Source organism: Eutrigla gurnardus (assembly GCF_963514095.1).
Source record: "Eutrigla gurnardus genome assembly, chromosome: 1".
NCBI classification, from domain to species: Eukaryota; Metazoa; Chordata; class Actinopteri; order Perciformes; family Triglidae; genus Eutrigla; species Eutrigla gurnardus.
Window position 1 is genome coordinate 34,135,322 of NC_139915.1, and position 25,583 is coordinate 34,160,904.

A 25,583-nucleotide genomic window follows, 5' to 3' on the forward strand; every position below is an offset into this window, starting at 1 on the left:
AGGAACCAGAGACTGTGGTCCCCCAGAGGACTAGATAGTAGCTCACATTAGTCCAGAGACCAGACTATGTGAGGAACCAGAGACTGTCTGTGGTCCCCAGAGGTCTAGATAGTAGCTCTTATTAGTCCAGAGACCAGACTATGTGAGGAAGTAGAGACTGTGGTCCCCCAGAGGTCTAGATAGTAGACCACATTAGTCCAGAGACCAGACTATGTGAGGAACCAGAGACTGTGGTCCCCAGAGGTCTAGATAGTAGCTCACATTAGTCCAGAGACCAGACTATGTGAGGAACCAGAGACTGTGGTCCCCCAGAGGTCTAGATAGTAGCTCACATTAGTCCAGAGAGCAGACTATGTGAGGAACCAGAGACTGTGGTCCCCCAGAGGTCTAGATAGTAGCTCACATTAGTCCACAGACCAGACTATGTGAGGAACAAGAGACTGTGGTCCCCCAGAGGTCTAGATAGTAGCTCACATTAGTCCAGAGACCAGACTATGTGAGGAACCAGAGACTGTGGTCCCCCAGAGGTCTAGATAGTAGCTCACATTAGTCCAGAGACCAGACTCTGTGAGGAACCAGAGACTGTGGTCCCCCAGAGGTCTAGATAGTAGACCACATTAGTCCAGAGACCAGACTATGTGAGGAACCAGAGACTGTGCCCCCCCAGAGGTCTAGATAGTAGCTCCCATTAGTCCAGAGACCAGACTATGTGAGGAACCAGAGACTGTGGTCCCCCAGAGGTCTAGATAGTAGACCACATTAGTCCAGAGACCAGACTATGTGAGGAACCAGAGACTGTGGTCCCCCAGAGGTCTAGATAGTAGACCACATTAGTCCAGAGACCAGACTATGTGGAGGAACCAGAGACTGTGGTCCCCCAGAGGTCTAGATAGTAGCTCACATTAGTCCAGAGACCAGACTATGTGGAGGAACCAGAGACTGTGGTCCCCCAGAGGTCTAGATAGTAGCTCACATTAGTCCAGAGACCAGACTATGTGGAGGAACCAGAGACTGTGGTCCCCCAGAGGTCTAGATAGTAGCTCACATTAGTCCAGAGACCAGACTATGTGAGGAACCAGAGACTGTCTGTGGTCCCCCAGAGGTCTAGATAGTAGACCACATTAGTCCAGAGACCGGACTATGTGGAGGAACCAGAGACTGTCTGTGGTCCCCAAGAGGTCTAGATAGTAGACCACATTAGTCCAGAGATCAGACCAGACTATGTGAGGAACCAGAGACTGTGGTCCCCCAGAGGTCTAGATAGTAGATCACATTAGTCCAGAGACCAGACTATGTGAGGAACCAGAGACTGTGGTCCCCCAGAGGTCTAGATAGTAGCTCACATTAGTCCAGAGACCAGACTATGTGAGGAACCAGAGACTGTGGTCCCCCAGAGGTCTAGATAGTAGATCACATTAGTCCAGAGACCAGACTATGTGGAGGAACCAGAGACTGTCTGTGGTCCCCCAGAGGTCTAGATAGTAGACCACATTAGTCCAGAGACCAGACTATGTGAGGAACCAGAGACTGTCTGTGGTCCCCCAGAGGTCTAGATAGTAGACCACATTAGTCCAGAGACCAGACTTTGTGGAGGAACCAGAGACTGTCTGTGGTCCCCCAGAGGTCTAGATAGTAGACCACATTAGTCCAGAGACCAGACCAGACTATGTGAGGAACCAGAGACTGTGGTCCCCCAGAGGTCTAGATAGTAGATCACATTAGTCCAGAGACCAGACTATGTGAGGAACCAGAGACTGTCTGTGGTCCCCCAGAGGTCTAGATAGTAGCTCACATTAGTCCAGAGACCAGACTATGTGGAGGAACCAGAGACTGTCTGTGGTCCCCAAGAGGTCTAGATAGTAGACCACATTAGTCCAGAGACCAGACCAGACTATGTGAGGAACCAGAGACTGTGGTCCCCCAGAGGTCTAGATAGTAGATCACATTAGTCCAGAGACCAGACTATGTGAGGAACCAGAGACTGTCTGTGGTCCCCCAGAGGTCTAGATAGTAGCTCACATTAGTCCAGAGACCAGACTATGTGAGGAACCAGAGACTGTGGTCCCCCAGAGGTCTAGATAGTAGCTCACATTAGTCCAGAGACCAGACTATGTGAGGAACCAGAGACTGTGGTCCCCCAGAGGTCTAGATAGTAGCTCACATTAGTCCAGAGACCAGACTATGTGGAGGAACCAGAGACTGTGGTCCCCCAGAGGTCTAGATAGTAGCTCACATTAGTCCAGAGACCAGACTATGTGGAGGAACCAGAGACTGTGGTCCCCCAGAGGTCTAGATAGTAGCTCACATTAGTCCAGAGACCAGACTATGTGAGGAACCAGAGACTGTCTGTGGTCCCCAAGAGGTCTAGATAGTAGACCACATTAGTCCAGAGACCAGACCAGACTATGTGAGGAACCAGAGACTGTGGTCCCCCAGAGGTCTAGATAGTAGATCACATTAGTCCAGAGACCAGACTATGTGAGGAACCAGAGACTGTGGTCCCCCAGAGGTCTAGATAGTAGCTCACATTAGTCCAGAGACCAGACTATGTGGAGGAACCAGAGACTGTGGTCCTCCAGAGGTCTAGATAGTAGCTCACATTAGTCCAGAGACCAGACTATGTGGAGGAACCAGAGACTGTGGTCCCCCAGAGGTCTAGATAGTAGCTCACATTAGTCCAGAGACCAGACTATGTGAGGAACCAGAGACTGTCTGTGGTCCCCCAGAGGTCTAGATAGTAGACCACATTAGTCCAGAGACCGGACTATGTGGAGGAACCAGAGACTGTCTGTGGTCCCCAAGAGGTCTAGATAGTAGACCACATTAGTCCAGAGATCAGACCAGACTATGTGAGGAACCAGAGACTGTGGTCCCCCAGAGGTCTAGATAGTAGATCACATTAGTCCAGAGACCAGACTATGTGAGGAACCAGAGACTGTGGTCCCCCAGAGGTCTAGATAGTAGCTCACATTAGTCCAGAGACCAGACTATGTGAGGAACCAGAGACTGTGGTCCCCCAGAGGTCTAGATAGTAGATCACATTAGTCCAGAGACCAGACTATGTGGAGGAACCAGAGACTGTCTGTGGTCCCCCAGAGGTCTAGATAGTAGACCACATTAGTCCAGAGACCAGACTATGTGAGGAACCAGAGACTGTCTGTGGTCCCCCAGAGGTCTAGATAGTAGACCACATTAGTCCAGAGACCAGACTTTGTGGAGGAACCAGAGACTGTCTGTGGTCCCCCAGAGGTCTAGATAGTAGACCACATTAGTCCAGAGACCAGACCAGACTATGTGAGGAACCAGAGACTGTGGTCCCCCAGAGGTCTAGATAGTAGATCACATTAGTCCAGAGACCAGACTATGTGAGGAACCAGAGACTGTCTGTGGTCCCCCAGAGGTCTAGATAGTAGCTCACATTAGTCCAGAGACCAGACTATGTGGAGGAACCAGAGACTGTCTGTGGTCCCCAAGAGGTCTAGATAGTAGACCACATTAGTCCAGAGACCAGACCAGACTATGTGAGGAACCAGAGACTGTGGTCCCCCAGAGGTCTAGATAGTAGATCACATTAGTCCAGAGACCAGACTATGTGAGGAACCAGAGACTGTCTGTGGTCCCCCAGAGGTCTAGATAGTAGCTCACATTAGTCCAGAGACCAGACTATGTGAGGAACCAGAGACTGTGGTCCCCCAGAGGTCTAGATAGTAGCTCACATTAGTCCAGAGACCAGACTATGTGAGGAACCAGAGACTGTGGTCCCCCAGAGGTCTAGATAGTAGCTCACATTAGTCCAGAGACCAGACTATGTGGAGGAACCAGAGACTGTGGTCCCCCAGAGGTCTAGATAGTAGCTCACATTAGTCCAGAGACCAGACTATGTGGAGGAACCAGAGACTGTGGTCCCCCAGAGGTCTAGATAGTAGCTCACATTAGTCCAGAGACCAGACTATGTGAGGAACCAGAGACTGTCTGTGGTCCCCAAGAGGTCTAGATAGTAGACCACATTAGTCCAGAGACCAGACCAGACTATGTGAGGAACCAGAGACTGTGGTCCCCCAGAGGTCTAGATAGTAGATCACATTAGTCCAGAGACCAGACTATGTGAGGAACCAGAGACTGTGGTCCCCCAGAGGTCTAGATAGTAGCTCACATTAGTCCAGAGACCAGACTATGTGAGGAACCAGAGACTGTGGTCCCCCAGAGGTCTAGATAGTAGACCACATTAGTCCAGAGACCAGACTATGTGGAGGAACCAGAGACTGTGGTCCCCCAGAGGTCTAGTTAGTAGCTCACATTAGTCCAGAGACCAGACTACCGTATGTGAGGAAGCAGAGACTGTAGTCCCCCAGAGGTCTAGATAGTAGCTCACATTAGTCCAGAGACCAGACTATGTGAGGAACCAGAGACTGTGTTCCCCCAGAGGTCTAGATAGTAGATCACATTAGTCCAGAGACCAGACTATGTGGAGGAACCAGAGACTGTCTGTGGTCCCCCAGAGGTCTAGATAGTAGACCACATTAGTCCAGAGACCAGACTATGTGAGGAACCAGAGACTGTCTGTGGTCCCCCAGAGGTCTAGATAGTAGACCACATTAGTCCAGAGACCAGACTATGTGGAGGAACCAGAGACTGTCTGTGGTCCCCCAGAGGTCTAGATAGTAGACCACATTAGTCCAGAGACCAGACCAGACTATGTGAGGAACCAGAGACTGTTGTCCCCCAGAGGTCTAGATAGTAGATCACATTAGTCCAGAGACCAGACTATGTGAGGAACCAGAGACTGTCTGTGGTCCCCCAGAGGTCTAGATAGTAGCTCACATTAGTCCAGAGACCAGACTATGTGGAGGAACCAGAGACTGTCTGTGGTCCCCAAGAGGTCTAGATAGTAGACCACATTAGTCCAGAGACCAGACCAGACTATGTGAGGAACCAGAGACTGTGGTCCCCCAGAGGTCTAGATAGTAGCTCACATTAGTCCAGAGACCAGACTATGTGAGGAACCAGAGACTGTGGTCCCCCAGAGGTCTAGATAGTAGCTCACATTAGTCCAGAGAGCAGACTATGTGAGGAACCAGAGACTGTGGTCCCCCAGAGGACTAGATAGTAGCTCACATTAGTCCAGAGACCAGACTATGTGAGGAACCAGAGACTGTGGTCCCCCAGAGGTCTAGATAGTAGCTCACATTAGTCCAGAGAGCAGACTATGTGAGGAACCAGAGACTGTGGTCCCCCAGAGGACTAGATAGTAGCTCACATTAGTCCAGAGACCAGACTATGTGAGGAACCAGAGACTGTGGTCCCCCAGAGGTCTAGATAGTAGCTCACATTAGTCCAGAGACCAGACTATGTGAGGAACCAGAGACTGTGGTCCCCCAGAGGTCTAGATAGTAGCTCACATTAGTCCAGAGAGCAGACTATGTGAGGAACCAGAGACTGTGGTCCCCCAGAGGACTAGATAGTAGCTCACATTAGTCCAGAGACCAGACTATGTGAGGAACCAGAGACTGTCTGTGGTCCCCAGAGGTCTAGATAGTAGCTCACATTAGTCCAGAGACCAGACTATGTGAGGAAGTAGAGACTGTGGTCCCCCAGAGGTCTAGATAGTAGACCACATTAGTCCAGAGACCAGACTATGTGAGGAACCAGAGACTGTGGTCCCCAGAGGTCTAGATAGTAGCTCACATTAGTCCAGAGACCAGACTATGTGAGGAACCAGAGACTGTGGTCCCCCAGAGGTCTAGATAGTAGCTCACATTAGTCCAGAGAGCAGACTATGTGAGGAACCAGAGACTGTGGTCCCCCAGAGGTCTAGATAGTAGCTCACATTAGTCCACAGACCAGACTATGTGAGGAACAAGAGACTGTGGTCCCCCAGAGGTCTAGATAGTAGCTCACATTAGTCCAGAGACCAGACTATGTGAGGAACCAGAGACTGTGGTCCCCCAGAGGTCTAGATAGTAGCTCACATTAGTCCAGAGACCAGACTCTGTGAGGAACCAGAGACTGTGGTCCCCCAGAGGTCTAGATAGTAGACCACATTAGTCCAGAGACCAGACTATGTGAGGAACCAGAGACTGTGCCCCCCCAGAGGTCTAGATAGTAGCTCCCATTAGTCCAGAGACCAGACTATGTGAGGAACCAGAGACTGTGGTCCCCCAGAGGTCTAGATAGTAGACCACATTAGTCCAGAGACCAGACTATGTGAGGAACCAGAGACTGTGGTCCCCCAGAGGTCTAGATAGTAGACCACATTAGTTCAGAGACCAGACTATGTGAGGAACCAGCGACTGTGGTCCCCCAGAGGTCTAGATAGTAACCCACATTAGTCCAGAGACCAGACTATGTGAGGAACCAGAGACTGTCTGTGGTCCCCCAGAGGTCTAGATAGTAGACCACATTAGTCCAGAGACCAGACTATGTGGAGGAACCAGAGACTGTCTGTGGTCCCCCAGAGGTCTAGATAGTAGACCACATTAGTCCAGAGACCAGACTATGTGAGGAACCAGAGACTGTTGTCCACCAGAGGTCTAGATAGTAGACCACATTAGTCCAGAGACCAGACTATGTGAGGAACCAGAGACTGTGGTCCCCCAGAGGTCTAGATAGTAGCTGACATTAGTCCAGAGACCAGACTATGTGAGGAACCAGAGACTGTGGTCTCCCAGAGGTCTAGATAGTAGACCACATTAGTCCAGAGACCAGACTATGTGAGGAACCAGAGACTGTGGTCCCCCAGAGGTCTAGATAGTAGACCACATTAGTCCAGAGACCAGACTATGTGAGGAACCAGAGACTGTGGTCCCCCAGAGGTCTAGATAGTAGCTCACATTAGTCCAGAGACCAGACTATGTGAGGAACCAGAGACTGTCTGTGGTCCCCCAGAGGTCTAGATAGTAGCTCACATTAGTCCAGAGACCAGACTATGTGAGGAACCAGAGACTGTCTGTGGTCCCCAGAGGTCTAGATAGTAGCTCACATTAGTCCAGAGACCAGACTATGTGAGGAAGTAGAGACTGTGGTCCCCCAGAGGTCTAGATAGTAGACCACATTAGTCCAGAGACCAGACTATGTGAGGAACCAGAGACTGTGGTCCCCAGAGGTCTAGATAGTAGCTCACATTAGTCCAGAGACCAGACTATGTGAGGAACCAGAGACTGTGGTCCCCCAGAGGTCTAGATAGTAGCTCACATTAGTCCAGAGAGCAGACTATGTGAGGAACCAGAGACTGTGGTCCCCCAGAGGTCTAGATAGTAGCTCACATTAGTCCACAGACCAGACTATGTGAGGAACAAGAGACTGTGGTCCCCCAGAGGTCTAGATAGTAGCTCACATTAGTCCAGAGACCAGACTATGTGAGGAACCAGAGACTGTGGTCCCCCAGAGGTCTAGATAGTAGCTCACATTAGTCCAGAGACCAGACTCTGTGAGGAACCAGAGACTGTGGTCCCCCAGAGGTCTAGATAGTAGACCACATTAGTCCAGAGACCAGACTATGTGAGGAACCAGAGACTGTGCCCCCCCAGAGGTCTAGATAGTAGCTCCCATTAGTCCAGAGACCAGACTATGTGAGGAACCAGAGACTGTGGTCCCCCAGAGGTCTAGATAGTAGACCACATTAGTCCAGAGACCAGACTATGTGAGGAACCAGAGACTGTGGTCCCCCAGAGGTCTAGATAGTAGACCACATTAGTTCAGAGACCAGACTATGTGAGGAACCAGCGACTGTGGTCCCCCAGAGGTCTAGATAGTAACCCACATTAGTCCAGAGACCAGACTATGTGAGGAACCAGAGACTGTCTGTGGTCCCCCAGAGGTCTAGATAGTAGACCACATTAGTCCAGAGACCAGACTATGTGGAGGAACCAGAGACTGTCTGTGGTCCCCCAGAGGTCTAGATAGTAGACCACATTAGTCCAGAGACCAGACTATGTGAGGAACCAGAGACTGTTGTCCCCCAGAGGTCTAGATAGTAGACCACATTAGTCCAGAGACCAGACTATGTGAGGAACCAGAGACTGTGGTCCCCCAGAGGTCTAGATAGTAGCTGACATTAGTCCAGAGACCAGACTATGTGAGGAACCAGAGACTGTGGTCTCCCAGAGGTCTAGATAGTAGACCACATTAGTCCAGAGACCAGACTATGTGAGGAACCAGTGACTGTGGTCCCCCAGAGGTCTAGATAGTAGGTCACATTAGTCCAGAGACCAGACTATGTGAGGAACCAGAGACTGTGGTCCCCCAGAGGTCTAGATAGTAGCTCACATTAGTCCAGAGACCAGACTATGTGAGGAACCAGAGACTGTGGTCCCCCAGAGGTCTAGATAGTAGCTCACATTAGTCCAGAGACCAGACTATGTGAGGAACCAGAGACTGTGGTCCCCCAGAGGTCTAGATAGTAGCTCACATTAGTCCAGAGACCAGACTATGTGAGGAACCAGAGACTGTGGTCCCCCAGAGGTCTAGATAGTAGCTCACATTAGTCCAGAGACCAGACTATGTGGAGGAACCAGAGACTGTGGTCCCCCAGAGGTCTAGATAGTAGCTCACATTAGTCCAGAGACCAGACTATGTGGAGGAACCAGAGACTGTGGTCCCCCAGAGGTCTAGATAGTAGCTCACATTAGTCCAGAGACCAGACTATGTGAGGAACCAGAGACTGTCTGTGGTCCCCAAGAGGTCTAGATAGTAGACCACATTAGTCCAGAGACCAGACCAGACTATGTGAGGAACCAGAGACTGTGGTCCCCCAGAGGTCTAGATAGTAGATCACATTAGTCCAGAGACCAGACTATGTGAGGAACCAGAGACTGTGGTCCCCCAGAGGTCTAGATAGTAGCTCACATTAGTCCAGAGACCAGACTATGTGGAGGAACCAGAGACTGTGGTCCCCCAGAGGTCTAGATAGTAGCTCACATTAGTCCAGAGACCAGACTATGTGGAGGAACCAGAGACTGTGGTCCCCCAGAGGTCTAGATAGTAGCTCACATTAGTCCAGAGACCAGACTATGTGAGGAACCAGAGACTGTCTGTGGTCCCCCAGAGGTCTAGATAGTAGACCACATTAGTCCAGAGACCGGACTATGTGGAGGAACCAGAGACTGTCTGTGGTCCCCAAGAGGTCTAGATAGTAGACCACATTAGTCCAGAGATCAGACCAGACTATGTGAGGAACCAGAGACTGTGGTCCCCCAGAGGTCTAGATAGTAGATCACATTAGTCCAGAGACCAGACTATGTGAGGAACCAGAGACTGTGGTCCCCCAGAGGTCTAGATAGTAGCTCACATTAGTCCAGAGACCAGACTATGTGAGGAACCAGAGACTGTGGTCCCCCAGAGGTCTAGATAGTAGATCACATTAGTCCAGAGACCAGACTATGTGGAGGAACCAGAGACTGTCTGTGGTCCCCCAGAGGTCTAGATAGTAGACCACATTAGTCCAGAGACCAGACTATGTGAGGAACCAGAGACTGTCTGTGGTCCCCCAGAGGTCTAGATAGTAGACCACATTAGTCCAGAGACCAGACTTTGTGGAGGAACCAGAGACTGTCTGTGGTCCCCCAGAGGTCTAGATAGTAGACCACATTAGTCCAGAGACCAGACCAGACTATGTGAGGAACCAGAGACTGTGGTCCCCCAGAGGTCTAGATAGTAGATCACATTAGTCCAGAGACCAGACTATGTGAGGAACCAGAGACTGTCTGTGGTCCCCCAGAGGTCTAGATAGTAGCTCACATTAGTCCAGAGACCAGACTATGTGGAGGAACCAGAGACTGTCTGTGGTCCCCAAGAGGTCTAGATAGTAGACCACATTAGTCCAGAGACCAGACCAGACTATGTGAGGAACCAGAGACTGTGGTCCCCCAGAGGTCTAGATAGTAGATCACATTAGTCCAGAGACCAGACTATGTGAGGAACCAGAGACTGTCTGTGGTCCCCCAGAGGTCTAGATAGTAGCTCACATTAGTCCAGAGACCAGACTATGTGAGGAACCAGAGACTGTGGTCCCCCAGAGGTCTAGATAGTAGCTCACATTAGTCCAGAGACCAGACTATGTGAGGAACCAGAGACTGTGGTCCCCCAGAGGTCTAGATAGTAGCTCACATTAGTCCAGAGACCAGACTATGTGGAGGAACCAGAGACTGTGGTCCCCCAGAGGTCTAGATAGTAGCTCACATTAGTCCAGAGACCAGACTATGTGGAGGAACCAGAGACTGTGGTCCCCCAGAGGTCTAGATAGTAGCTCACATTAGTCCAGAGACCAGACTATGTGAGGAACCAGAGACTGTCTGTGGTCCCCAAGAGGTCTAGATAGTAGACCACATTAGTCCAGAGACCAGACCAGACTATGTGAGGAACCAGAGACTGTGGTCCCCCAGAGGTCTAGATAGTAGATCACATTAGTCCAGAGACCAGACTATGTGAGGAACCAGAGACTGTGGTCCCCCAGAGGTCTAGATAGTAGCTCACATTAGTCCAGAGACCAGACTATGTGAGGAACCAGAGACTGTGGTCCCCCAGAGGTCTAGATAGTAGACCACATTAGTCCAGAGACCAGACTATGTGGAGGAACCAGAGACTGTGGTCCCCCAGAGGTCTAGTTAGTAGCTCACATTAGTCCAGAGACCAGACTACCGTATGTGAGGAAGCAGAGACTGTAGTCCCCCAGAGGTCTAGATAGTAGCTCACATTAGTCCAGAGACCAGACTATGTGAGGAACCAGAGACTGTGTTCCCCCAGAGGTCTAGATAGTAGATCACATTAGTCCAGAGACCAGACTATGTGGAGGAACCAGAGACTGTCTGTGGTCCCCCAGAGGTCTAGATAGTAGACCACATTAGTCCAGAGACCAGACTATGTGAGGAACCAGAGACTGTCTGTGGTCCCCCAGAGGTCTAGATAGTAGACCACATTAGTCCAGAGACCAGACTATGTGGAGGAACCAGAGACTGTCTGTGGTCCCCCAGAGGTCTAGATAGTAGACCACATTAGTCCAGAGACCAGACCAGACTATGTGAGGAACCAGAGACTGTTGTCCCCCAGAGGTCTAGATAGTAGATCACATTAGTCCAGAGACCAGACTATGTGAGGAACCAGAGACTGTCTGTGGTCCCCCAGAGGTCTAGATAGTAGCTCACATTAGTCCAGAGACCAGACTATGTGGAGGAACCAGAGACTGTCTGTGGTCCCCAAGAGGTCTAGATAGTAGACCACATTAGTCCAGAGACCAGACCAGACTATGTGAGGAACCAGAGACTGTGGTCCCCCAGAGGTCTAGATAGTAGCTCACATTAGTCCAGAGACCAGACTATGTGAGGAACCAGAGACTGTGGTCCCCCAGAGGTCTAGATAGTAGCTCACATTAGTCCAGAGAGCAGACTATGTGAGGAACCAGAGACTGTGGTCCCCCAGAGGACTAGATAGTAGCTCACATTAGTCCAGAGACCAGACTATGTGAGGAACCAGAGACTGTGGTCCCCCAGAGGTCTAGATAGTAGCTCACATTAGTCCAGAGAGCAGACTATGTGAGGAACCAGAGACTGTGGTCCCCCAGAGGACTAGATAGTAGCTCACATTAGTCCAGAGACCAGACTATGTGAGGAACCAGAGACTGTGGTCCCCCAGAGGTCTAGATAGTAGCTCACATTAGTCCAGAGACCAGACTATGTGAGGAACCAGAGACTGTGGTCCCCCAGAGGTCTAGATAGTAGCTCACATTAGTCCAGAGAGCAGACTATGTGAGGAACCAGAGACTGTGGTCCCCCAGAGGACTAGATAGTAGCTCACATTAGTCCAGAGACCAGACTATGTGAGGAACCAGAGACTGTCTGTGGTCCCCAGAGGTCTAGATAGTAGCTCACATTAGTCCAGAGACCAGACTATGTGAGGAAGTAGAGACTGTGGTCCCCCAGAGGTCTAGATAGTAGACCACATTAGTCCAGAGACCAGACTATGTGAGGAACCAGAGACTGTGGTCCCCAGAGGTCTAGATAGTAGCTCACATTAGTCCAGAGACCAGACTATGTGAGGAACCAGAGACTGTGGTCCCCCAGAGGTCTAGATAGTAGCTCACATTAGTCCAGAGAGCAGACTATGTGAGGAACCAGAGACTGTGGTCCCCCAGAGGTCTAGATAGTAGCTCACATTAGTCCACAGACCAGACTATGTGAGGAACAAGAGACTGTGGTCCCCCAGAGGTCTAGATAGTAGCTCACATTAGTCCAGAGACCAGACTATGTGAGGAACCAGAGACTGTGGTCCCCAGAGGTCTAGATAGTAGCTCACATTAGTCCAGAGACCAGACTCTGTGAGGAACCAGAGACTGTGGTCCCCCAGAGGTCTAGATAGTAGACCACATTAGTCCAGAGACCAGACTATGTGAGGAACCAGAGACTGTGCCCCCCCAGAGGTCTAGATAGTAGCTCCCATTAGTCCAGAGACCAGACTATGTGGAGGAACCAGAGACTGTCTGTGGTCCCCAAGAGGTCTAGATAGTAGACCACATTAGTCCAGAGACCAGACCAGACTATGTGAGGAACCAGAGACTGTGGTCCCCCAGAGGTCTAGATAGTAGATCACATTAGTCCAGAGACCAGACTATGTGAGGAACCAGAGACTGTCTGTGGTCCCCCAGAGGTCTAGATAGTAGCTCACATTAGTCCAGAGACCAGACTATGTGAGGAACCAGAGACTGTGGTCCCCCAGAGGTCTAGATAGTAGCTCACATTAGTCCAGAGACCAGACTATGTGAGGAACCAGAGACTGTGGTCCCCCAGAGGTCTAGATAGTAGCTCACATTAGTCCAGAGACCAGACTATGTGGAGGAACCAGAGACTGTGGTCCCCCAGAGGTCTAGATAGTAGCTCACATTAGTCCAGAGACCAGACTATGTGGAGGAACCAGAGACTGTGGTCCCCCAGAGGTCTAGATAGTAGCTCACATTAGTCCAGAGACCAGACTATGTGAGGAACCAGAGACTGTCTGTGGTCCCCAAGAGGTCTAGATAGTAGACCACATTAGTCCAGAGACCAGACCAGACTATGTGAGGAACCAGAGACTGTGGTCCCCCAGAGGTCTAGATAGTAGATCACATTAGTCCAGAGACCAGACTATGTGAGGAACCAGAGACTGTGGTCCCCCAGAGGTCTAGATAGTAGCTCACATTAGTCCAGAGACCAGACTATGTGAGGAACCAGAGACTGTGGTCCCCCAGAGGTCTAGATAGTAGACCACATTAGTCCAGAGACCAGACTATGTGGAGGAACCAGAGACTGTGGTCCCCCAGAGGTCTAGTTAGTAGCTCACATTAGTCCAGAGACCAGACTACCGTATGTGAGGAAGCAGAGACTGTAGTCCCCCAGAGGTCTAGATAGTAGCTCACATTAGTCCAGAGACCAGACTATGTGAGGAACCAGAGACTGTGTTCCCCCAGAGGTCTAGATAGTAGATCACATTAGTCCAGAGACCAGACTATGTGGAGGAACCAGAGACTGTCTGTGGTCCCCCAGAGGTCTAGATAGTAGACCACATTAGTCCAGAGACCAGACTATGTGAGGAACCAGAGACTGTCTGTGGTCCCCCAGAGGTCTAGATAGTAGACCACATTAGTCCAGAGACCAGACTATGTGGAGGAACCAGAGACTGTCTGTGGTCCCCCAGAGGTCTAGATAGTAGACCACATTAGTCCAGAGACCAGACCAGACTATGTGAGGAACCAGAGACTGTTGTCCCCCAGAGGTCTAGATAGTAGATCACATTAGTCCAGAGACCAGACTATGTGAGGAACCAGAGACTGTCTGTGGTCCCCCAGAGGTCTAGATAGTAGCTCACATTAGTCCAGAGACCAGACTATGTGGAGGAACCAGAGACTGTCTGTGGTCCCCAAGAGGTCTAGATAGTAGACCACATTAGTCCAGAGACCAGACCAGACTATGTGAGGAACCAGAGACTGTGGTCCCCCAGAGGTCTAGATAGTAGCTCACATTAGTCCAGAGACCAGACTATGTGAGGAACCAGAGACTGTGGTCCCCCAGAGGTCTAGATAGTAGCTCACATTAGTCCAGAGAGCAGACTATGTGAGGAACCAGAGACTGTGGTCCCCCAGAGGACTAGATAGTAGCTCACATTAGTCCAGAGACCAGACTATGTGAGGAACCAGAGACTGTGGTCCCCCAGAGGTCTAGATAGTAGCTCACATTAGTCCAGAGAGCAGACTATGTGAGGAACCAGAGACTGTGGTCCCCCAGAGGACTAGATAGTAGCTCACATTAGTCCAGAGACCAGACTATGTGAGGAACCAGAGACTGTGGTCCCCCAGAGGTCTAGATAGTAGCTCACATTAGTCCAGAGACCAGACTATGTGAGGAACCAGAGACTGTGGTCCCCCAGAGGTCTAGATAGTAGCTCACATTAGTCCAGAGAGCAGACTATGTGAGGAACCAGAGACTGTGGTCCCCCAGAGGACTAGATAGTAGCTCACATTAGTCCAGAGACCAGACTATGTGAGGAACCAGAGACTGTCTGTGGTCCCCAGAGGTCTAGATAGTAGCTCACATTAGTCCAGAGACCAGACTATGTGAGGAAGTAGAGACTGTGGTCCCCCAGAGGTCTAGATAGTAGACCACATTAGTCCAGAGACCAGACTATGTGAGGAACCAGAGACTGTGGTCCCCAGAGGTCTAGATAGTAGCTCACATTAGTCCAGAGACCAGACTATGTGAGGAACCAGAGACTGTGGTCCCCCAGAGGTCTAGATAGTAGCTCACATTAGTCCAGAGAGCAGACTATGTGAGGAACCAGAGACTGTGGTCCCCCAGAGGTCTAGATAGTAGCTCACATTAGTCCACAGACCAGACTATGTGAGGAACAAGAGACTGTGGTCCCCCAGAGGTCTAGATAGTAGCTCACATTAGTCCAGAGACCAGACTATGTGAGGAACCAGAGACTGTGGTCCCCCAGAGGTCTAGATAGTAGCTCACATTAGTCCAGAGACCAGACTCTGTGAGGAACCAGAGACTGTGGTCCCCCAGAGGTCTAGATAGTAGACCACATTAGTCCAGAGACCAGACTATGTGAGGAACCAGAGACTGTGCCCCCCCAGAGGTCTAGATAGTAGCTCCCATTAGTCCAGAGACCAGACTATGTGAGGAACCAGAGACTGTGGTCCCCCAGAGGTCTAGATAGTAGACCACATTAGTCCAGAGACCAGACTATGTGAGGAACCAGAGACTGTGGTCCCCCAGAGGTCTAGATAGTAGACCACATTAGTTCAGAGACCAGACTATGTGAGGAACCAGCGACTGTGGTCCCCCAGAGGTCTAGATAGTAGACCCACATTAGTCCAGAGACCAGACTATGTGAGGAACCAGAGACTGTCTGTGGTCCCCCAGAGGTCTAGATAGTAGACCACATTAGTCCAGAGACCAGACTATGTGAGGAACCAGAGACTGTCTGGTCCCCCAGAGGTCTAGATAGTAGACCACATTAGTCCAGAGACCAGACTATGTGAGGAACCAGAGACTGTGGTCCCCCAGAGGTCTAGATAGTAGACCACATTAGTCCAGAGACCAGACTATGTGAGGAACCAGAGACTGTGGTCCCCCAGAGGTCTAGATAGTAGCTCACATTAGTCCAGAGACCAGACTATGTGAGGAACCAGAGACTGTGGTCCCCCAGAGGTCTAGATAGTAGACCACATTAGTCCAGAGACCAGACTATGTGAGGAACCAGAGACTGTGGTCCCCCAGAGGTCTAGATAGTAGCTCACATTAGTCCAGAGACCAGACTATGTGAGGAACCAGAGACTGTGGTCCCCCAGAGGTCTAGATAGTAGCTCACATTAGTCCAGAGACCAGACTATGTGAGGAACCAGAGACTGTCTGTGGTCCCCCAGAGGTCTAGATAGTAGCTCACATTAGTCCAGAGACCAGACTATGTGAGGAACCAGAGACTGTCTGTGGTCCCCAGAGGTCTAGATAGTAGCTCACATTAGTCCAGAGACCAGACTATGTGAGGAAGTAGAGACTGTGGTCCCCCCCAGAGGTCTAGATAGTAGACCACATTAGTCCAGAGACCAGACTATGTGAGGAACCAGAGACTGTGGTCCCCAGAGGTCTAGATAGTAGCTCACATTAGTCCAGAGACCAGACTATGTGAGGAACCAGAGACTGTGGTCCCCCAGAGGTCTAGATAGTAGCTCACATTAGTCCAGAGAGCAGACTATGTGAGGAACCAGAGACTGTGGTCCCCCAGAGGTCTAGATAGTAGCTCACATTAGTCCACAGACCAGACTATGTGAGGAACAAGAGACTGTGGTCCCCCAGAGGTCTAGATAGTAGCTCACATTAGTCCAGAGACCAGACTATGTGAGGAACCAGAGACTGTGGTCCCCCAGAGGTCTAGATAGTAGCTCACATTAGTCCAGAGACCAGACTCTGTGAGGAACCAGAGACTGTGGTCCCCCAGAGGTCTAGATAGTAGACCACATTAGTCCAGAGACCAGACTATGTGAGGAACCAGAGACTGTGCCCCCCCAGAGGTCTAGATAGTAGCTCCCATTAGTCCAGAGACCAGACTATGTGAGGAACCAGAGACTGTGGTCCCCCAGAGGTCTAGATAGTAGACCACATTAGTCCAGAGACCAGACTATGTGAGGAACCAGAGACTGTGGTCCCCCAGAGGTCTAGATAGTAGACCACATTAGTTCAGAGACCAGACTATGTGAGGAACCAGCGACTGTGGTCCCCCAGAGGTCTAGATAGTAACCCACATTAGTCCAGAGACCAGACTATGTGAGGAACCAGAGACTGTCTGTGGTCCCCCAGAGGTCTAGATAGTAGACCACATTAGTCCAGAGACCAGACTATGTGGAGGAACCAGAGACTGTCTGTGGTCCCCCAGAGGTCTAGATAGTAGACCACATTAGTCCAGAGACCAGACTATGTGAGGAACCAGAGACTGTTGTCCCCCAGAGGTCTAGATAGTAGACCACATTAGTCCAGAGACCAGACTATGTGAGGAACCAGAGACTGTGGTCCCCCAGAGGTCTAGATAGTAGCTGACATTAGTCCAGAGACCAGACTATGTGAGGAACCAGAGACTGTGGTCTCCCAGAGGTCTAGATAGTAGACCACATTAGTCCAGAGACCAGACTATGTGAGGAACCAGTGACTGTGGTCCCCCAGAGGTCTAGATAGTAGGTCACATTAGTCCAGAGACCAGACTATGTGAGGAACCAGAGACTGTGGTCCCCCAGAGGTCTAGATAGTAGCTCACATTAGTCCAGAGACCAGACTATGTGAGGAACCAGAGACTGTGGTCCCCCAGAGGTCTAGATAGTAGACCACATTAGTCCAGAGACCAGACTATGTGAGGAACCAGAGACTGTGGTCCCCCAGAGGTCTAGATAGTAGGTCACATTAGTCCAGAGACCAGACCAGACTATGTGAGGAACCAGAGACTGTGGTCCCCCAGAGGTCTAGATAGTAGACCACATTAGTCCAGAGACCAGACTATGTGAGGAAGTAGAGACTGTGGTCCCCCAGAGGTCTAGATAGTAGACCACATTAGTCCAGAGACCAGACTATGTGAGGAACCAGAGACTGTGGTCCCCCAGAGGTCTAGATAGTAGCTCACATTAGTCCAGAGACCAGACTATGTGAGGAACCAGAGACTGTCTGTGGTCCCCCAGAGGTCTAGATAGTAGCTCACATTAGTCCAGAGACCAGACTATGTGAGGAACCAGAGACTGTCTGTGGTCCCCAGAGGTCTAGATAGTAGCTCACATTAGTCCAGAGACCAGACTATGTGAGGAAGTAGAGACTGTGGTCCCCCAGAGGTCTAGATAGTAGACCACATTAGTCCAGAGAGCAGACTATGTGAGGAACCAGAGACTGTGGTCCCCCAGAGGTCTAGATAGTAGCTCACATTAGTCCAGAGACCAGACCAGACTATGTGAGGAACCAGAGACTGTGGTCCCCCAGAGGTCTAGATAGTAGACCACATTAGTCCAGACACCAGACTATGTGAGGAACCAGAGACTGTGGTCCCCCAGAGGTCTAGATAATAGACCACATTAGTCCAGAGAGCAGACTATGTGAGGAACCAGAGACTGTGGTCCCCCAGAGGTCTAGATAGTAGCTCACATTAGTCCAGAGACCAGACTATGTGAGGAACCAGAGACTGTGGTCCCCCAGAGGTCTAGATAGTAGACCACATTAGTCCAGAGACCAGACTATGTGAGGAACCAGAGACTGTGGTCCCCCAGAGGTCTAGATAGTAGGTCACATTAGTCCAGAGACCAGACCAGACTATGTGAGGAACCAGAGACTGTGGTCCCCCAGAGGTCTAGATAGTAGACCACATTAGTCCAGAGACCAGACTATGTGAGGAAGTAGAGACTGTGGTCCCCCAGAGGTCTAGATAGTAGACCACATTAGTCCAGAGACCAGACTATGTGAGGAACCAGAGACTGTGGTCCCCCAGAGGTCTAGATAGTAGCTCACATTAGTCCAGAGACCAGACTATGTGAGGAACCAGAGACTGTCTGTGGTCCCCCAGAGGTCTAGATAGTAGCTCACATTAGTCCAGAGACCAGACTATGTGAGGAACCAGAGACTGTCTGTGGTCCCCAGAGGTCTAGATAGTAGCTCACATTAGTCCAGAGACCAGACTATGTGAGGAACCAGAGACTGTCTGTGGTCCCCCAGAGGTCTAGATAGTAGACCACATTAGTCCAGAGACCAGACTATGTGGAGGAAAGATAGACTGTCTGTGGTCCCCCAGAGGTCTAGATAGTAGCTCACATTAGTCCAGAGACCAGACTATGTGAGGAACCAGAGACTGTGGTCCCCCAGAGTTCTAGATAGTAGCTCACATTAGTCCAGAGACCAGACTATGTGAGGAACCAGAGACTGTGCCCCCCCAGAGGTCTAGATAGTAGCTCCCATTAGTCCAGAGACCAGACTATGTGAGGAACCAGAGACTGTGGTCCCCCAGAGGTCTAGATAGTAGACCACATTAGTCCAGAGACCAGACTATGTCAGGAACCAGAGACTGTGGTCCCCCAGAGGTCTAGATAGTAGACCACATTAGTTCAGAGACCAGACTTTGTGAGGAACCAGAGACTGTGGTCCCCCAGAGGTCTAGATAGTAACCCACATTAGTCCAGAGACCAGACTATGTGAGGAACCAGAGACTGTGGTCCCCCAGAGGTCTAGATAGTAGACCACATTAGTCCAGAGACCAGACTATGTGGAGGAACCAGAGACTGTCTGTGGTCCCCCAGAGGTCTAGATAGTAGACCACATTAGTCCAGAGACCAGACTATGTGAGGAACAAGAGACTGTTGTCCCCCAGAGGTCTAGATAGTAGACCACATTAGTCCAGAGACCAGACTATGTGAGGAACCAGAGACTGTGGTCCCCCAGAGGTCTAGATAGTAGCTGACATTAGTCCAGAGACCAGACTATGTGAGGAACCAGAGACTGTGGTCTCCCAGAGGTCTAGATAGTAGACCACATTAGTCCAGAGACCAGACTATGTGAGGAACCAGTGACTGTGGTCCCCCAGAGGTCTAGATAGTAGGTCACATTAGTCCAGAGACCAGACTATGTGAGGAACTAGAGACTGTCGTCCCCCAGAGGTCTAGATAGTAGCTCACATTAGTCCAGAGACCAGACTATGTGAGGAACCAGAGACTGTGGTCCCCCAGAGGTCTAGATAGTAGACCACATTAGTCCAGAGACCAGACTATGTGAGGAACCAGAGACTGTGGTCCCCCAGAGGTCTAGATAGTAGGTCACATTAGTCCAGAGACCAGACCAGACTATGTGAGGAACCAGAGACTGTGGTCCCCCAGAGGTCTAGATAGTAGCTCACATTAGTCCAGAGACCAGACTATGTGGAGGAACCAGAGACTGTGGTCCCCCAGAGGTCTAGATAGTAGACCACATTAGTCCAGAGACCAGACTATGTGAGGAACCAGAGACTGTGGTCCCCCAGAGGTCTAGATAGTAGACCACATTAGTCCAGAGACCAGACTATGTGAGGAACCAGAGACTGTGGTCCCCCAGAGGTCTAGATAGTAGCTCACATTAGTCCAGAGACCAGACTATGTGAGGAACCAGAGACTGTCTGTGGTCCCCCAGAGGTCTAGATAGTAGCTCACATTAGTCCAGAGACCAGACTATGTGAGGAACCAGAGACTGTCTGTGGTCCCCAGAGGTCTAGATAATAGCTCACATTAGTCCAGAGACCAGACTATGTGAGGAAGTAGAGACTGTGGTCCCCCAGAGGTCTAGATAGTAGACCACATTAGTCCAGAGACCAGACTATGTGAGGAACCAGAGACTGTGGTCCCCAGAGGTCTAGATAGTAGCTCACATTAGTCCAGAGACCAGACTATGTGAGGAACCAGAGACTGTGGTCCCCCAGAGGTCTAGATAGTAGCTCACATTAGTCCAGAGAGCAGACTATGTGAGGAACCAGAGACTGTGGTCCCCCAGAGGTCTAGATAGTAGCTCACATTAGTCCACAGACCAGACTATGTGAGGAACAAGAGACTGTGGTCCCCCAGAGGTCTAGATAGTAGCTCACATTAGTCCAGAGACCAGACTATGTGAGGAACCAGAGACTGTGGTCCCCCAGAGGTCTAGATAGTAGCTCACATTAGTCCAGAGACCAGACTCTGTGAGGAACCAGAGACTGTGGTCCCCCAGAGGTCTAGATAGTAGACCACATTAGTCCAGAGACCAGACTATGTGAGGAACCAGAGACTGTGCCCCCCCAGAGGTCTAGATAGTAGCTCCCATTAGTCCAGAGACCAGACTATGTGAGGAACCAGAGACTGTGGTCCCCCAGAGGTCTAGATAGTAGACCACATTAGTCCAGAGACCAGACTATGTGAGGAACCAGAGACTGTGGTCCCCCAGAGGTCTAGATAGTAGACCACATTAGTTCAGAGACCAGACTATGTGAGGAACCAGCGACTGTGGTCCCCCAGAGGTCTAGATAGTAACCCACATTAGTCCAGAGACCAGACTATGTGAGGAACCAGAGACTGTCTGTGGTCCCCCAGAGGTCTAGATAGTAGACCACATTAGTCCAGAGACCAGACTATGTGGAGGAACCAGAGACTGTCTGTGGTCCCCCAGAGGTCTAGATAGTAGACCACATTAGTCCAGAGACCAGACTATGTGAGGAACCAGAGACTGTTGTCCCCCAGAGGTCTAGATAGTAGACCACATTAGTCCAGAGACCAGACTATGTGAGGAACCAGAGACTGTGGTCCCCCAGAGGTCTAGATAGTAGCTGACATTAGTCCAGAGACCAGACTATGTGAGGAACCAGAGACTGTGGTCTCCCAGAGGTCTAGATAGTAGACCACATTAGTCCAGAGACCAGACTATGTGAGGAACCAGAGACTGTGGTCCCCCAGAGGTCTAGATAGTAGGCCACATTAGTCCAGAGACCAGACTATGTGAGGAACCAGAGACTGTGGTCCCCCAGAGGTCTAGATAGTAGCTCACATTAGTCCAGAGACCAGACTATGTGAGGAACCAGAGACTGTCTGTGGTCCCCCAGAGGTCTAGATAGTAGCTCACATTAGTCCAGAGACCAGACTATGTGAGGAACCAGAGACTGTCTGTGGTCCCCAGAGGTCTAGATAGTAGCTCACATTAGTCCAGAGACCAGACTATGTGAGGAAGTAGAGACTGTGGTCCACCAGAGGTCTAGATAGTAGACCACATTAGTCCAGAGACCAGACTATGTGAGGAACCAGAGACTGTGGTCCCCAGAGGTCTAGATAGTAGCTCACATTAGTCCAGAGACCAGACTATGTGAGGAACCAGAGACTGTGGTCCCCCAGAGGTCTAGATAGTAGCTCACATTAGTCCAGAGAGCAGACTATGTGAGGAACCAGAGACTGTGGTCCCCCAGAGGTCTAGATAGTAGCTCACATTAGTCCACAGACCAGACTATGTGAGGAACAAGAGACTGTGGTCCCCCAGAGGTCTAGATAGTAGCTCACATTAGTCCAGAGACCAGACTATGTGAGGAACCAGAGACTGTGGTCCCCCAGAGGTCTAGATAGTAGCTCACATTAGTCCAGAGACCAGACTCTGTGAGGAACCAGAGACTGTGGTCCCCCAGAGGTCTAGATAGTAGACCACATTAGTCCAGAGACCAGACTATGTGAGGAACCAGAGACTGTGCCCCCCCAGAGGTCTAGATAGTAGCTCCCATTAGTCCAGAGACCAGACTATGTGAGGAACCAGAGACTGTGGTCCCCCAGAGGTCTAGATAGTAGACCACATTAGTCCAGAGACCAGACTATGTGAGGAACCAGAGACTGTGGTCCCCCAGAGGTCTAGATAGTAGACCACATTAGTTCAGAGACCAGACTATGTGAGGAACCAGCGACTGTGGTCCCCCAGAGGTCTAGATAGTAACCCACATTAGTCCAGAGACCAGACTATGTGAGGAACCAGAGACTGTCTGTGGTCCCCCAGAGGTCTAGATAGTAGACCACATTAGTCCAGAGACCAGACTATGTGGAGGAACCAGAGACTGTCTGTGGTCCCCCAGAGGTCTAGATAGTAGACCACATTAGTCCAGAGACCAGACTATGTGAGGAACCAGAGACTGTTGTCCCCCAGAGGTCTAGATAGTAGACCACATTAGTCCAGAGACCAGACTATGTGAGGAACCAGAGACTGTGGTCCCCCAGAGGTCTAGATAGTAGCTGACATTAGTCCAGAGACCAGACTATGTGAGGAACCAGAGACTGTGGTCTCCCAGAGGTCTAGATAGTAGACCACATTAGTCCAGAGACCAGACTATGTGAGGAACCAGTGACTGTGGTCCCCCAGAGGTCTAGATAGTAGGTCACATTAGTCCAGAGACCAGACTATGTGAGGAACCAGAGACTGTGGTCCCCCAGAGGTCTAGATAGTAGCTCACATTAGTCCAGAGACCAGACTATGTGAGGAACCAGAGACTGTGGTCCCCCAGAGGTCTAGATAGTAGACCACATTAGTCCAGAGACCAGACTATGTGAGGAACCAGAGACTGTGGTCCCCCAGAGGTCTAGATAGTAGGTCACATTAGTCCAGAGACCAGACCAGACTATGTGAGGAACCAGAGACTGTGGTCCCCCAGAGGTCTAGATAGTAGACCACATTAGTCCAGAGACCAGACTATGTGAGGAAGTAGAGACTGTGGTCCCCCAGAGGTCTAGATAGTAGACCACATTAGTCCAGAGACCAGACTATGTGAGGAACCAGAGACTGTGGTCCCCCAGAGGTCTAGATAGTAGCTCACATTAGTCCAGAGACCAGACTATGTGAGGAACCAGAGACTGTCTGTGGTCCCCCAGAGGTCTAGATAGTAGCTCACATTAGTCCAGAGACCAGACTATGTGAGGAACCAGAGACTGTCTGTGGTCCCCAGAGGTCTAGATAGTAGCTCACATTAGTCCAGAGACCAGACTATGTGAGGAAGTAGAGACTGTGGTCCCCCAGAGGTCTAGATAGTAGACCACATTAGTCCAGAGAGCAGACTATGTGAGGAACCAGAGACTGTGGTCCCCCAGAGGTCTAGATAGTAGCTCACATTAGTCCAGAGACCAGACCAGACTATGTGAGGAACCAGAGACTGTGGTCCCCCAGAGGTCTAGATAGTAGACCACATTAGTCCAGACACCAGACTATGTGAGGAACCAGAGACTGTGGTCCCCCAGAGGTCTAGATAATAGACCACATTAGTCCAGAGAGCAGACTATGTGAGGAACCAGAGACTGTGGTCCCCCAGAGGTCTAGATAGTAGCTCACATTAGTCCAGAGACCAGACTATGTGAGGAACCAGAGACTGTGGTCCCCCAGAGGTCTAGATAGTAGACCACATTAGTCCAGAGACCAGACTATGTGAGGAACCAGAGACTGTGGTCCCCCAGAGGTCTAGATAGTAGGTCACATTAGTCCAGAGACCAGACCAGACTATGTGAGGAACCAGAGACTGTGGTCCCCCAGAGGTCTAGATAGTAGACCACATTAGTCCAGAGACCAGACTATGTGAGGAAGTAGAGACTGTGGTCCCCCAGAGGTCTAGATAGTAGACCACATTAGTCCAGAGACCAGACTATGTGAGGAACCAGAGACTGTGGTCCCCCAGAGGTCTAGATAGTAGCTCACATTAGTCCAGAGACCAGACTATGTGAGGAACCAGAGACTGTCTGTGGTCCCCCAGAGGTCTAGATAGTAGCTCACATTAGTCCAGAGACCAGACTATGTGAGGAACCAGAGACTGTCTGTGGTCCCCAGAGGTCTAGATAGTAGCTCACATTAGTCCAGAGACCAGACTATGTGAGGAACCAGAGACTGTCTGTGGTCCCCCAGAGGTCTAGATAGTAGACCACATTAGTCCAGAGACCAGACTATGTGGAGGAAAGATAGACTGTCTGTGGTCCCCCAGAGGTCTAGATAGTAGCTCACATTAGTCCAGAGACCAGACTATGTGAGGAACCAGAGACTGTGGTCCCCCAGAGGTCTAGATAGTAGCTCACATTAGTCCAGAGACCAGACTATGTGAGGAACCAGAGACTGTGGTCCCCCAGAGGTCTAGACCCTTGAATGGCTGACATCATTGAAGCTGTTCTTCTATATTAGTTCCACATATTCTATTGTAAATGTTCCGTTTTCATAATGATGTAACGATGTCATTCTACTATCTGACTGTGTGTATTGTTCTGCACCAATCACCACGTCACATTCCTTGTGTGTGAAAACATACTTGTCAATGAAGTGTTTGTGATCGTGTATTGATCCAGAAGATCCTTCAGTGTTTGGAATGAGATCTGCAATGTATCCCCTTCCACCTCTGCTCAACTCTTCTGCATGCTTCCCTTTCTCTCTCATGTTACTCTGATGGATAGTTGAACATGAAAACAAGAAATTACTATTCATTGGAATTCAAATAGAGTTCATACATTTTCATTTGATGCAAGTTTTATTTTAGAGGAAGAAAAGAACAGAATAAAGTTTGTCTTCACAATCTGGCATGGTTTTCCATGTTATTGTTTTGAAATGATCTTTTTCTTTAGAAAGGCAAATTACCATCACATACATGAATTCCAATCTTAGTCATTCAAAGACAGATAAAGATGCTTCCAGGAAGTCCATGTGATTTGGTCCATATTGGCCTTCTGGAATGTTTTTCTGAGAAGTGTTTAGATGGTATTTTGACTGGCAAACACTGGAAGAGGTCTAACATCCGAGGAAGAATCTTCATCCTGATTGACTCTATCCGGGAGCTTCAACTTAAAAAGGGAATAACATTCCATCTTTGGATGTCAGACTTTCTCTTTGAATGGAACGGGCCGTCATTGATATCATACAGTCTTGAGAAGTCCCTCGGTAATGAGACACCTAAATATTTCATGGACTCAGCCTCTCGTTTCCAGTTGGACATGGTCCTAATGGAGGGTGGGGGGGTCATAGTTGAATGTCAGTACTTGAGTTTTGTTATTAATTTTACAACCAGAAATGAAACCAAATTCCTCCAATAATTTCATCCATTTTGGGAGT

General features: G+C 50.1%; 1 protein-coding gene across 1 annotated transcript in view; it reads left to right on the forward strand.

Moving 5' to 3' along the window:
- Window positions 1-25,050, forward strand: part of LOC311015268 (NLR family CARD domain-containing protein 3-like) — a 62,996-nt gene extending 37,946 nt beyond the window's left edge. Inside the window, exons 12-16 of the mRNA XM_084012395.1 lie at window positions 15,465-15,968; window positions 16,042-18,634; window positions 19,070-20,223; window positions 20,295-21,658; window positions 21,730-25,050. The gene's annotated coding sequence lies outside the window, so the exon portion shown is untranslated. The remainder of the gene's footprint in view (window positions 1-15,464; window positions 15,969-16,041; window positions 18,635-19,069; window positions 20,224-20,294; window positions 21,659-21,729) is intronic.
- Window positions 25,051-25,583: the final 533 nt, after the last annotated feature.